Source organism: Pleurodeles waltl, chromosome 10, assembly GCF_031143425.1.
Source record: "Pleurodeles waltl isolate 20211129_DDA chromosome 10, aPleWal1.hap1.20221129, whole genome shotgun sequence".
Lineage (NCBI taxonomy): Eukaryota > Metazoa > Chordata > Amphibia > Caudata > Salamandridae > Pleurodeles > Pleurodeles waltl.
The window spans coordinates 848081305-848094727 of NC_090449.1; the positions used below are offsets into that span (position 1 = coordinate 848081305).

General features: G+C 45.5%; 1 protein-coding gene across 1 annotated transcript in view; it reads left to right on the forward strand.

Annotated features, from left to right (window-relative positions):
- The window catches only part of MRC1 (mannose receptor C-type 1), a 705818-nt gene that overhangs the window by 313676 nt on the left and 378719 nt on the right, over window positions 1-13423 (forward strand). The gene's annotated exons all lie outside the window — the stretch shown is intronic.

The following is a 13423-nucleotide window of genomic DNA, read 5'->3' on the forward strand; positions in this document are numbered from 1 at the left end:
TACACCTTGTGCCAGGTCCAGTTATCCCTTACTAGTAGATTAGTAGTGTTCTGGCAGCTTAGGCTGATAGAGGTAGCTATAGCAGAGCAGCTTAGGCTGAACTAGGAGACATGCAAAGCTCATATTATAGCACTTATATCACTTAGCACTATATCATAAGAAACACAAGACTCAGAGTTACTAAAAATAAAGCTACTTTATTTTAGTGAGAATATGCCAAAAGTATCTCAGAGGATATACTTCATTAGGAGGTAAGTAAAATACACAAAATATATACAAAGGCCAAAATCAGGTAAGTAAAACACTTAGAAAAGTAGTGCGAACACTGTAGAATACAATAGAATGCAATAGGAGACAATAGGCCTGGGGCAACACAAACCATATACTCCAAAATTGGAATGTGAACCACAAATGGACCCCAAGCCTAGTGTATTATGTAGAGGGTCGCTGGGAGTGTAAGAAAACATCCCAAGACCCTGAAAAGTAGGAGTAAAGTTACCCTACTACCCTAGAAAGACAGTAAAGTTGAGATAGGGGATTCTGCAAAGACAACAACTGACTGCAAAGCACTGAAGAGGGGTTCCTGGACCTGAGGACCTGCAAAGGAAGGGGACCAAGTCCAAGAGTCACGCAAGTGTCCAGGGGGGGCAGGAGCCCACTAAACCCCATATGAAGGTGCAAAAGGGCTGCCTCTGGGTGGAAGAAGCCAAAGATTCTGCAACAACGGAAGGTGCCAGGAACTTCTCCTTTGGTCAGAAGATGTCCCACGGCGTGGTGGAGGATGCAGAGTTGCTTCCATGCAGAAAGACCGCAAACAAGCCTTGCTAGCTGCAAGGGTTGCGGTTGAGGATAAAGGGTACTGCCCGGGCCTAGGAAGGACCAGGAGGTCGTCACTTGGAAGAGGAGACAGAGGGGGTGCCCAGCAACACAGGGAGCCCAAGCAGAAGAGAAGCAGGCAGCACCTGCAGAAGCACTTAAACAGGCGTTCAAGAAATCTGAGCACGATGGTCAACTCAGCAACACAAAAGAAGGTCCCACGAAGCCGGAGGTCAACTCAGTGAGTTGGGCAATGCGTGACAGAGTGCTGGGGACCTGGGCTGTGCTGTGCATGAAGGAATGCTTGCAAGAGTGCACAGAAGCCCTAGCAGTTGCAGTTCATGCAGTACACAGGATTACTGTCTGGCGTGGGGAGGCAAGGACTTACCTCCACCAAACTTGGACAGAGGGACCACTAGACTGTGGGGGTCACTTGGATCCAGCTCCTGTGTTCCAGGGACCACGCTCGTCGAGATGAGAGGGGACCCAGAGGACCGGTAATGCAGAAGTTGGGTGCCTGCAGTAGCAGGGGGAAGACTCCGTCAACCCACTGGAGATTTCTTTGGGATTTCCAGTGCAGAGTGAAGGCAGACAGCCCTTAGAGCATGCACCACCAGGAAGCTGTCGAGAAAGCTGGCAGTATTAGGTGCTACAATGTCGCTGGTAGTCTTCTTGCTACTTTGTTGCAGTTTTGCAGGCATCCTGGAGCAGTCAGCGGTCGATCCTTGGCAGAAGTTAAAGAGAGAAGTGCAGAGGAACTCTGGTGAGCTCTTGCATTTGTTATCTGATGAGATACCCACAGGAGAGACCCTAAATAGCCCTCAGAGGAGGATTTGCTACAGAGAAAGGTAAGCACCTATCAGGAGGGGTCTCTGAAGTCACCTGCTGGCACTGGCCACTCAGAGGTGTCCATTGTGCCCTCACACCTCTGCATCCAAGATGGTAGAGGTCTGGGACACACTGGAGGAGCTAGCGGAGTGGTCACTCCTCTTTCCTTTGTCCAGTTTCACGCCAGAGCTGTGCTTGCGGGATCCCTGAACCGGTGTAGACTGGCTTATGCAAGGAGGGCACCTTCTGTGTCCTTCAAAGCATTTCCAGAGGCCAGGGGAGGCTACTGCTCTCAGGCCCTTCACACCTATTTACAAAGGGAGAGGATGTAACACCCTCTCTCAGAGGAAATCCTTTGTTCTGCCTTCCTGGGGCTGGGCTGCCCAGGCCCCAGGGGAGCAGTAACCTGTCTGAGGGTTGGCGGTAGCTGGAGAGAAAACCCCGGGAAGTTAGTTTGGCAGTACCCGGCTCCATGGTAGAGCCCCGGGGATGCATGGAATTGCCCCCCCCCCCCAATACCAGAATGGTATTGGGGTGACAATTCCATGATCCTAGACATGTTACATGGCCATGTTCGGAGTTACCATTGTGACGCTACATATAGGTATTGACCTATATATAGTGCACGCGTGTAATGTTGTCCCCGTACTCACACATTCCAGAGAAATTGCCCTGAACAATGTGGGAACACCTTGGCTAGTGCCAGGGTGCCCTCACACTAAGTAACTTTGCACCTAACCTTCACTAAGTGAAGGCTAGACATATAGGTGACTTATAAGTTACTTAAGTGCAGTGTAAAATGGCTGCATATAACGTGGGCGTTATTTCACTCAGGCTGCAGTGGCAGTCCTGTGTAAGAATTGTCTGAGCTCCCTATGGGTGGCAAAAGAAATGCTGCAGCCCATAGGGATCTCCTGGAATCCCAATACCCTGGGTACTTAGATACCACATACTAGGGAATTATAAGGGTGTTTCAGTGTGGCAATCAGAATTGGTAAAATTAATCACTAGCCTGCAGTGACAATTTTAAAAGCAGAGAGCGCATAAACACTGAGGTTCTGATTAGCAGAGCCTCAGTGATACAGTTAGGCACCACACAGAGAAAAACAAACAGGGCATACTTTATGAGCACTGGGGTCCTGGCTAGCAGGATCCCAGTGACACCGGCAAAAACAAACATACATACAGTAAAAATGGGGGTAACATGCCAGGCAAGATGGTACTTTCCTACAGGCCCACATCCATCTACTGCCCCAATCATGGTGGGCCAAGGATGACTTAACTGCAGAGACAGATAGGGCGGATAGACTGATCCGGACAATCTTCTGTGCCTCCCCTCACCCACCGGAGTGGTTCACAGCTGTCGGCCTCCCCTTTGGGCGGCCAGCAGTAGGACACCAGATTCGGCAATGTTGCAAGGTTGTGCGGTGGACTGGTGGGCCAGAGGGAACACCCACCTTGCAATAGAAGACCTGGGCCCGGTGGAGGACTCATCCTGCTAATACACCATGGAGACCCAGGGTGAGAGAGAGTTTGATGGGTGCGACAGCCTGGCGTCTGAAGGCAGGAGCAGCTGCACCTGGAAATGCATAAACTTGGTACAAACAGAAAGAGACGCCACTGAAAGCGGTGACTGAGTGCTGATCGGCCGGACCAGGGGTTACCGGTTATAGGCGCACACTGAAATTATAAGACGCAAGAACCAAATAAACATTAGGCCGGCCACCACACACCACACATAGAGGGGCTGTGTGGCACTGAATAACACTGCAACCTTGGAAGTACTGAAACATGTTGCATGAGGACCCTGGCCGACATCGAAGTGATAATGGGTATATTTCAAAGGCAGAAATTTAAACCCCTAAAGTTGCCACAGGGAGAAAGTTGTGCACCAGAAGGAAAACAAAAACACCCTGACTCTACAGCAGGGGCACCCTATCTGGAAGGGCTATCTTGTGCGATGCCAGGGAATACAAGCCCATACATGACATAAATCGGATCCAGCTCTAGATGGGCCCAGTAGCTCAGCACCACAGTGACCCAGGGCCTGGGCATCTTCTTGTGAAATTGATCTCACCACATAATTGGCAGCTCCCCCACAAGTACAGAGTGAACACAACCTATTATGGCACCCTAACGAGACTGACCGTCATAGCTCGCGACATCAGAGTTGAGGTGGACTGGGTGTGTCAGGCCTGTGGACCCTCCTTCCAGCTGGATTTCATCTCACCTCCTATCAGTCTGCACTATTCTGCTTGTGCTGCCACTGGACATGGTAAGTGGAATAGGTATTCAATTGGCGCAATGCCTCCCTGCTCCACAATTGCCCAAACGTGTATGGAGAAGTACACCACTGGTCCGATCATAGTAAACACAAGAGAAGGGGCGATTGATAAATCATAACCATCCCCTTTGGGGGACCTGGCTACAGTTTTACAGGACATTCAGACTCCCAGACCGCAGTTGAAACCAAACTCTGGGAGGTACAAGTAGACCTAGCCCTGTTGCTTCACAACGTTACAACCAGGATTGCGGAAGCCAAAACTAGAGTGCCACAGTGGAGTACGAGTTCACAACTCTGAAATCCTAAGTAAGTACGTTTTTTTTAAACACACCACGGCGCTACATCGATGAGCCGAAGATGCAGAGGACAACAATGTGCGCATAATTGGCATCCCTGAAAATACTCAACCACATCAAATGACAGACTTTCTCGAAACTTGGATTAAAACTTGAATGCCCCCCAACCAGCTCTAGAACAAGCCCATCGGGCACTGACTCCAAGGCCACCGCTGGGTGCTTCCCGAGACCAGTGATAGACTGTATCCTGATCTCCCAGGACAGAGATGCCTTACTTCAGGAGGCACACACCCACCTGGACCTCTGCTGTGGAGATGTCAAGGTACTACTTTTTCCTGACTATACTCAGGATGTACAGCAACAATGACACTAATACCTGGACATCAAACAGAAACCCAGCTAGGCTACAAGTAAGTTATGTGGCAGGACTCACTTTTTTGACATGCCAGTGGCTGCATGGTTATGGCTCATGGAAGAATGTCTCCTTAACATCCCTCAACATGGCTCTCTGTTGCGGCCCCACTGGGCGGATGCACCTAGACCTGCCTATAAACCAAAATAACAAAGACGATACACATGCTCAAAGAAATGGAGACAAAACCACCATTCAGCATCCGGTTCACCATCGTCCTACACCTGAGACCGGTCCTTGCCACGAGTACCCCCCAAAGATGTTGATGGTGATGAAGCTCCCCACTCTGGAGGGATGAAGTCCCCAGAGAGATCTTTACCTACTCAAGACAAGGCCAGATGTGACACAAACCTTTCCCAGAACTTCACACTCTGAGGGTCATCTCATGGCTGGATCATCAGGCCTGAAGAAAGGCGTCATGTAAAGTAATGTTAACACACTGACTTAACGGGTATATCTCACCCTACAACAGGGAGGGGTCCACCACTAACCAAAGGTTCTATATTATGTTTCACTGTTTGTATTTTTGTTATAGGATGACAAATGCTTCTGGGGAGGGGAGGGAGTTGGGGAGATGGGAAGTTAAAGACTCTTCAAGTTCATTTTGTTGTTGTCCTGGACCTATGTTCTTCTTTTCATCTTGACACATTTACACGTTTGGGCACACACTTCCACAGGGGTTCAAACACTGTGATTAGTCTCTGCAACACTGACAGACTTTGTCAACCAGACAATGCACTATCGGGCGGGATCTGGGTTCCACCCCAAACGGCCAATCCATATCTACTATACCCAATGATGTCAACTTTACATGCCTTGTCCAGGAACAATAATGGTCTGCTGGACAAAGTAAAACACAAAGAAGTACTCAGCTTTGCTCACTGATATCTCCCAGAGGTACCCCTCTAGGAGACCCATCTCCTGGGCTAATGTTGTCCCTTTCTAACATGGATATGATAGCGTTTTCTATGCTAGTTTCCGATGATGGTCTCTCGCATGGTGAGGGAAGCCCAAGGCAACTTCCTGGACCTTACGGGGAGGCTTGAAGGTACCACAATCAACTTGATAATGTGTGTGCTACTCCAGTGGCCCTCCATACCTTCCTAGGACATTTTTCCGGAGTCATAGCAGACCTTCCGTAAGGTACAACTTTGATAATAGGTGACTTTAATCCGGTCCCCTCCCCTGACATGAATACATCAGGGCCCCCTTCCGCCTCCCGACATATTGGGGCTCAACACCTCACTGACTGCCTTGCTTCTTTGGGATTGTGCCATGTTTGGTGGACCTGGCACCAGTAGCACAAGCAATACACCCACACATCGGCAGTACACAATATGCATTCCTACATCATTCTTGTCTTCATGCATGCCCGACTGTTGCACAGTTACAAACATAGAGACTCTACAAAGGGGAATATCAGATCATGCTCCCCTAGTCCTTAGCCTCGGCCAAAGATGGTCAGACACTCAACCCATGTGGTGCCTAAAGTCATGGCGCTTGTTTGATAGAGTCTACTACTTTCCTACAAGCAGCACTATGGGCATATTTGGGTATCAACGATGGCTCAGTCTCTTCGGTGGCCCCTCTCTGGATGGCCAGTAAAGCAACAATTAGAGGCCTTGCTAAAGGCTATATACGATCTCAGAAACCAAAGCACTCAGCTCAGGACGCAGGTCGAAGCTCAGTCTCTCTGGTTGGAGAGAGCCCTGGAGCTGACCTCAGGAGAAGATGGAATGTGCCGCCTATCCTTGATAGAGAGGATAAACGCCTTCAATCTATGGAGGCAGCCAAATACCTATGGGGTGCCTCCATGGTGAGAATACATGGCTGGGAGATAAAAATGGGAAGCTATTGTACTGGCTGGTCTCCCATCAACAAAAGTCCAGGATTATGCCCAAGATTATCTGAGAAGATGGCACTTCTTTTTATCACGCTTTCAGAGGTGTCAGGGGCATTCACTGACTATTACCAACAGCTCTATGCGGCGTCCTCCACGTCAACTCTGATTATGCAGTCCAATTCCTCAATGGAGTTTCACTCCCACAGCTGCCTCTGTGGAGATACAGATGCTGGATGAACCCTTCCCAATTGCCGAATAAGATTCAGCGATCTTGATGATGGTCTCAGGGAAAACCCCTGGCCCTGATGGAATTCCAACCGAACACTATGCAACGTTTTGAGATATTCTGGCCCCACAATTGTTGGCCCTCTCCAAAGAGGTTGATCGAGTGGGCACCTTCCCATCTGAGACTTGACGTGCCCATTATAGTAGTCATACCAAAAACTCATCCTCCTTCTGTATCATATGTCGACTACGGACCAATCTTACTTATAGAGATTTACGCTACGTTGCTGGTGACCCACTCCAAGAAAGTCCTGCAGCCCTGATACACCCAGACCAGTGTGGGTTCATGGTAAATAACGGCACCAGCCACTGTGTACATCAATTCCACGTAGCCCTAGCACACCGTCATAGACTGTCCTCCGATTTGGCGTTTTTTTAATAGATTTTGAGAAGGCATTTAACACAATGGACTGGGGATATCTGCAGCTAGTGTTGCAGCAATTAGGAGTAAGCATCCATTTCTGTGGGATGGTCCAAGCTTTGTACACTAACCCTACGGCTCGAGTACAAGTTAATGGAGCTCTCTCACACACATTCTCCATTCAGAGAGGAACCCACCAGGTCTGTCCCTTATCCCCCATCCTATTGCTCTGGCAATTGAGCCACTGGCACGTCTGATCAGAGGTGACCCTATACTGCACGGGTAGTGATAAAGCGATGAATGCAAAGACTGTATAGCTTTATAAGTGGATGATGTTCTTCTTTATTTAGCTGACCCTGCCATGAATGGCCTCCTTTGCTTTCAGCTCCTCCGGTGTTTCGGGACACTTCTGGTCTCTGCATGAACCCTTCCAAATCAGTCTTGGTTCCTTTTGCACCATCCAGGAATTGATTTGACTGGCAGGAATCAGTGCAGATGGGACCTAATCGGTATATCCCGCTTCGGCGGTGTCACACATACTCTCTTTTCAAGAACTCCAAACCACTTACAAGCTTACATACACACAGTTTTACAAATACCTCCAGCTGAGGCCTGCCCTTTACTCCCATAACTCTCATATGGACTCACTCCCGGATTTCAGTTCATTAGAAGCAAAACTCCTCATGGGGCCATTGGGAAAAGGAGGTATTTCTCAAATTTATAGGACATTGATTATTAACATCCCTGGCAACTTGAGTCACTTCAGACACTGATGGAAACACTGAATGGGCCCTTTAGAAAATTATGACTTGAGAGATGCCTTGATAGTGCCAAGAAATATCAACATATCCTCCCATTTGCGTTCGGTTCAAATGTACTATCTCTATGGCACATATCTTTCACCAGCGAGGTTGTGCCGTTCAGGGCTCCTTCCAGACTTTGCTTGCCAATGATGTGAGGGCACACCAGCTGATTTCTTCCACATGGTTTGGCTGTACCCACAGATACAGAGGTTTGAGCTTAAAGTCACAGGCAAACTCACTGAGGCACTGGGATGGGATATTCCCATGTCCCCCATGGTGGAGTTATTGGGGCCCTCGATTATGTTAGAGGCACAAGAGCAGATTGTGCCTTCCTGGGAGCGGCCATGATAGTGGCCCAACGCGACATTGCTGGAAAGCATGCAAGCCTCCCTCCCTCTCTGGGTGGTGGCAAAGTGTGCAAGACAGGAACGGCCAGTGTGTGAGGCCAGGGGATGCCCTCATAAGTACAACTGTGTGTGGAGGAAGTGGCTGGGACAGGTCCCTTAAGGTCTGACCGATCCTCAGATCCAATACATCATTAATGCTGACATATATGTATGTCACTCTGGTTGCTACTGGCAGATGTGTGTTTGATTGTGATGTAATAGAGCTCCTTGAAATGTGTGTGTCACTAATGATTTTTCTCCCTAAATACCTAATAAAACTCGTTTAAAAAAAAAAAAATTTAAAAAGTAGTTCCGTCAACGTGAGCAGGTACAGTAAACAAATAAAGTGGGTATGAGCCACAGGAGGGACAGACACAAGACGGATAAGGTATGCCAATGAATGAAAACCAAGCAAGTCAGGCTGACAATAAAGCCAATTAATGGTAAGCTTTAAACTCATTGTAAGACCTTGGTAAGCTAACACTGCGTCTTTTTCAAACAGATAGCTTACGCTGTCTGTTAGGCTCAACCTAAAAAGAGGGCCACGTAGCCTTTGTTTTACAGATTTCCTAGAAGTATACTTAAATAGAAAACAATTCAATTTAAGTTAAGCATATTGCAACATATATAATCAAGTGATAGCAAAATATACATCATCCATCACCATTGCTGACCCATCTTTCACCACACCATTTCAAATACATTGTGAACATTTCTTGTAACATCAATCCGAGAAAAATACTTCTCAAAAGACAAGAGGCAGAGTGTCTTTAGAGGTAATTTGGGTTGTTGTTTAGGTGTGTTAGTGTTAACAAAAGAAAACGTGGCTGCTATTCTGCACTTGTACAATAAAGCAACATACACCTCAGAAAGTGTAAGACAACATTTGTCTAGGCAGTGACTCACTAATTCAGATATTCTCCCATGCGAACTAAATCATCAGGAAAAAAAACATTACAAGTGTCATGCTTTCTCCTTCATCTATCGGCTGAGGGTACCAATCAGCAACGAATACAGTGATATTTTAGGAATGTGGACCCTTGTTATTTGATAAGTAACACAGATAAGTCATTTTATATTGTGCTACAAAGGATTAATTCACTACACTTTTGTAGAAATGCACCTAATGTACTTAAGCATGTTAAACTGTTGTAATTTGCTGCAGCAACCAGGAGAACCAAAAGCCATCACCAATCTGTATGTGATCAATAGAAAAAAGAGCGTTAAACAAGAGTACCAAGAGCCTTAGCTTTACTAAAGTGTTCTTTCACTTCTAAACAGATTTTGTTTGGTCAGAACTTGCATTTTTCAGATGAAAAAGAACACTGGCACTGAACTCTTTGCCTCATGAGAAAGCCTACGACAAACCATAGAACTGAGTCAGGTATAGTGACAAGCCATTGATTAAGGCTGTAGGTCTGGTCTGTGTGTTATGAAAAGTTACAAATAAGATAATAGGCCTGAAATAATTATTGTGAAAAGTACACAATAGGATTGTCCTTACAGCATCATTATAATGTGTTAACACTTGTAGGCATATAATATGTTACTTGAAATCTCACATATTGCCATAGAAGGCAAGGGTTTTGGTGCGGGTTACCCCACGATAACACCTGTGTGTTAAAGATTTGTACTTCGAGAATCCTAGTTATGCCCTTTCATGATGGACTGTCTACTGCCTTGACAACTGCAATTTCGTACATAATTGTAATGATATGACTGCAAAGAGAGGGGTTTTGGATCATCTTAAATGTCCATTCACCTCAGTCCAAATTTTGATTAAGTCAAAGTAGTGTGCTTTTGCTGTAAAAGAGTGCATGTATGTCACGTTTTATCCTGTGGGAGTTCTTACACTTGGTACAGCAGGAGTGGGTTGGTAATGGTGACAAGTCATTAATCAAGGCTACATCCTTGATTTGAGTATTATGAAAAGTTACTACCAAGGCAGTAGGCCTGACTTATTTATTGTAAAAAGCATATGTTAAAGCCACTACGCCTTTCAGTGTGGATTTTCTTTACCATGTGTTAACACTTGTATGCAGGTTGTTTAGGTGCAAAGAATATCACAGATTACCATAGTTGGCATGAGTTTTGGTGTTAGTTACTCACTGTAACAAAACGCTGGGTAGAATCATTGTTATGTCACTTTAGGAAGGAATACATATTGATTGGCCTATTGTCATTTTGTACATATTTATATGTTCATGATTGTATACTGATAGCTGCCTTGTGGGAAAGAACATGCAGACTATGGTAGGCCAGATTTGAAAATGGTGGCAGGGCTGCATGTTCTATGGTGAATAGTTTGTGGTAGAGGTTACAGGCATAATTGTTTTATTCAGAATGTTTTTGTGAGAAGCTTGGGGTCTGACTTGTTTATTATGAAAAGTTATTGCAAAGTTAGAAGGACTGCCTTATTTATTGTGAAAATCATTAGTTAAAGTCAATAGACCTTTAAGGGTGGATTATTATTACATTGTGTTAAAGCCTGTAGACAGGACCTGCATTAAATAGAATCTCATACATTACTATAGGATGAAGGCATCAGGTGTGTTGGTTACCTTTTCTGACAAACCCCAATCCATCACCTTCTGCTTTGCCCAATAACAGCATTCTGCATGGGGCTATGAGTTAGCCCACTTCCGCTAATGACTTTGATCTGTTAGTAACTATATTATGCATGGCCAAATATGCATATCCAACTGAAAACGACTGCGCTCGAGTGTTGGTGGGCAATTCTTCAGTTTTCATTTTATTTATTTTTATAGGTCCCCCTTATTTCTTTCTTTCACTTTTGTTTAGAGCATACTTTACTTGACTACCCCTGACAGTCCTATGGACTGGTCCCTTGCCTGTCATTTCATATTCAGTGAGCTGCATTCTGTGCAGCCATTATTTCTAAACTGGGCACCCACTTTGGGATTGCATACGGCTCCTGATTCGGTGCAATGCGGTGTTATTTCACGGGTTTGATTAACATTTCAGCTCCTTCTCACCTGAACAGACGTTACTGTCAATTTAACTGTGGGCAAAAATCGGATGAAATTTAGAAAAGCTCTACAACTACCAAATACAACAAGCCTTTATATTGCATGGATTTTTGAATCTTTATATATTCAAAAACACTGCAATAATTCCTAATCCCTTTATCACTGCCACATAAATCACAAATTATAGATTGTTCCAAACCCATAATTTAAAACTACACAGCAGAAATATAATTTTTCACACATTTATGCGTTTTTACTATTGTAACGAAAACGAACCCAAAGGAATCATCATTGCACAAAAAATTAAGTCTACATGTATTTCCTACAGCCAGTTTGTGGGTATGTGGTTGTCCGATCCTGTCACCACTTTTCCCCACTCACAACTATCACATCCTCTCTGGTCACAATCAGGGTAGCCCATGCTTGAATTCATTTGGAAAAAATATCACTCTAAAAATATTGTAATATATCTAATCTCTGCCTGCGTGAAAAATACATGAACCACAATTCGAGGCCCTAAATTCACATCCACCCCAGGAGTAGTTGGATGCTTCTTCTAGCAAAGATTTCACTAACTTAAATATAGTTTCATTCTGGCTTATTTATTTTCCTTGCAAGATACCTTTCTAAGTGCAGAGTTATATGTAATTTTTCGTAATGTGGAATACAGAAAGAATAACTAGAGGGGTTCCATATGTGCCCATGCACTCAAGGGGGCTTATTTATACTCTGTTTGCACCGGATCTGAGACTTTTTTTTTAGGCAAATCCGGCGCAAACCTAACTCCATATTTATACTTTGGCACTAGACCTGTTTAGCGTCAAAATTATGGAGTTAGCATCATTTTTTGCTTGCGGAAAACTACCATGCATCAATGAGATGCAAGGTAGGCTTTCCCGGGCAAAAAATGACTCTAAGGCCTTAGAGCCTTATTTATCCTCAGGTGCATAAATCACGCATGGGAGGAGGAGGGCCTTAAATAATGGCACTAAGCCTGTTTAGCGCCATTATTTAACGCCTGGGTCAGGGCAGGCATTAGGGGACCTGTGACCTCATTTCTATGGTCAGAGACCATGGAAGCAGTCCGAGGTGCCCTCGCCTGGCCCCAGGGATACTCCAAGCCACCTCCATCCACCCCATCCAAGGTACGTCCAAGTAAGAATATATTTTTATTTTTAAAAGTGGCATGAGGGGGGCCTAACTTGGGCCCCCCTACATGGCACTGTGCCCAATGGCCATACCCAGGGGACTTTACCTGGGCATGGCCATTGGGCAGGGGGCATGACTCCTGTCTTTGCTAAGTCCATTGGGCTTGTGCGTCAAAAAATGATGCTAGTCTGGTTAGAGTAAAAAAGTGTGACACTAACCTGACTAGGGCCATTCTTTGATGTGCAATCTCCAGTCTCCCCTACCCGGTTTGCGTCATTTATTTTGACGCTAACCGGGCCTTAGTGCCAGCTAGCATCATTCCTTAAATATGATGCCCGGCTGCCGTCTAGGGATGGCGATAGCCGGCGGTAAACTTTTTGACACAAATCTGCGCTCGCGCAGGTTTGCATTAAAAAGTATAAATCAGGGCCATGGTTTCCAATTGAAAATTTGGTTTTATGCGCAATATTTCTGAGCTGAAACCCGAACAAGCATTGAAGATCAGTACAAATCTAAACATGCCCTAAGAATTGCACTGCGGTGGGAGAAATTTAATAAGCACTGATAATTGTGGGTAGTGAAACAAATCAAAACATGCAGGTAGGTTTACATAGGCTGATGACAAATCCGAGCATGCATATGGCACAATGGATCCCACGTCTTTGTTATGCTTGAACTCGCTTAATGGTTGCAATTCTTGAAATATTATAGGGACGCTTGGAAGAATGGTGGCCATCCCTGGCATAATGCTTGCACTATCTATTGGTTGTTTTGGCATTTTGGAACACTCGTTCTTCTGCTGTCTAAGACATTCACATGTAAGATTGGAATAACCTGTTTCCAGCCATGCACTCAATTCATCTATGCACGCATCATGTTTTTTCCCAGACATTCAACTATCTTTCGACTCACTCATCCAATTCCTACCTGTGCAGTCTGTCACCTACTCATTCGTCCATCGAACCATTGA